A 1,561-nucleotide genomic window follows, 5' to 3' on the forward strand; every position below is an offset into this window, starting at 1 on the left:
GAGCCCAGAGCTTAATGCAAGCCCCTGAATGGGAGCATGGAGACTCAAACAAGTAAGGCCCCTGGAAGGTAGGGGAGATGCTGGAAACAGTGGTTGAATTCTTCCCCATCTCCATCCAGACTGGACAAAGCATGGAAGTATTTCCTTCAACAATGAGTTTTTTCCCTTTCCAGCCAGTGCACTTGCAGCTCCAGCCTCTACCAGGACAAGTGTCAAAGCTTGATAGGCTAGGGATGGGGTCCCATGACCCCTGGTGGAAACCTAAGGCCCAGAAGTAGCTTCTTCCAAGTGCTCTCAGCTTCTAGGGGGAAAGCTCCAGAGAAACCAAACTGCCCAGGAGGGCAAAAGTTCTGGTTAAGTCAGACCCCAAATTCTGAGTTTCATTTTGCCTAAAGTTCTTTGGGGGACCATATCACTCAAGAGGAAGGTCTGTTTGGGGACGTTTCCTCCCTGGTATGAAAGGAGGCACCGGAGACCAAGAGAAGAGACCAGCTAAGCCCTAGGGAGAAGGCAGTTTGGCTAAGGTGAGAGAGGGCGCTCACCGGGGAAGGTGAGGTGAGGCGGGAAGCGGAGGGCGAGGGGGCCGACTGGGAAATTCTGGCGCTTCTCCCCGGCTCACAGAACTCGCCAGCTGGATCGGCCTCCCCGATCCCTGGCCAGGGCCGCAGCAGTGACCAACCGTCTCTGGCCAAAGCTGCTCTACCCCGGCCGGCAGTGCCCACTCCCCGGGGGACTCCCAGACCCCAGCCAGGAAGAGCAGACACCACGTCTGAGCCTGGAGCTAGACAGTCCCCCGACAGCAGGCAGCTTGCACCGTTTAGTCTCCGCTCCCTCCGTCCTCTGTGGCTCCTTCAGTCCCCTTCCCAGGGCCTGCCCCTGCCCCCCACACCTTCACACAGGTCTCCTTCTCTGCAGTAACACACCAGCTCCTTTCCTGGCTGTCGGCTCAGGCCAACTTCGGCCTGGACTCCAGAGGAGGCTTTCATCGCAGAGCTGGATGGGGGAGGGGTGCAGGGCAGGCGCTGTGAACGTCCAGGTGGGAGTCTGGGGACCAGGTACTGCAGGAAAGGGCTAATAGACAGGTCGGGGCAGCCCTTCAGACCTGGCTCAGCTAGCTTGTCTCCAAGATTTAGGACTCTCAGTAACTCTATGGGCTCCTCCCTGTCCCCACTCCCAAACGCCCGACGCGGTGCCCCTTCTCCCTCCGCTGCTCCTTCTCCCTTCGCTGCTCCTTTCTACCACTTTCCCTCCTCCCTCCCATGTCTTGGTCTAGGGCTCTCGGCCTGCGCCTCTGCAAACACCCCCCTCCCCTCCAACTCCGGCAGAACTCCGAGGGGAGGGGCCGGAGGCCCCCCTTCCCGCCTGTGGTCAGAGGGGGGCAGCGCCGCAGTCCCGGGTTTGGGGGGCAGGGGCCATCTCTGCGCCCCGCCCGATCAGGCCACTCGGCGCCCTAGGGGTGGGGGGCGGGAAGCGGGACTCGCAGAGAGGGGGGTCCGGCTTGGGCAGGTGCGGGCACTGGCAGGGACCAGGCGGGCTCCGAGGGCGGGGGGCTCAGGTTACA

This window comes from Colobus angolensis, unplaced genomic scaffold (assembly GCF_000951035.1).
Source record: "Colobus angolensis palliatus isolate OR3802 unplaced genomic scaffold, Cang.pa_1.0 Scaffold151, whole genome shotgun sequence".
NCBI classification, from domain to species: domain Eukaryota; kingdom Metazoa; phylum Chordata; class Mammalia; order Primates; family Cercopithecidae; genus Colobus; species Colobus angolensis.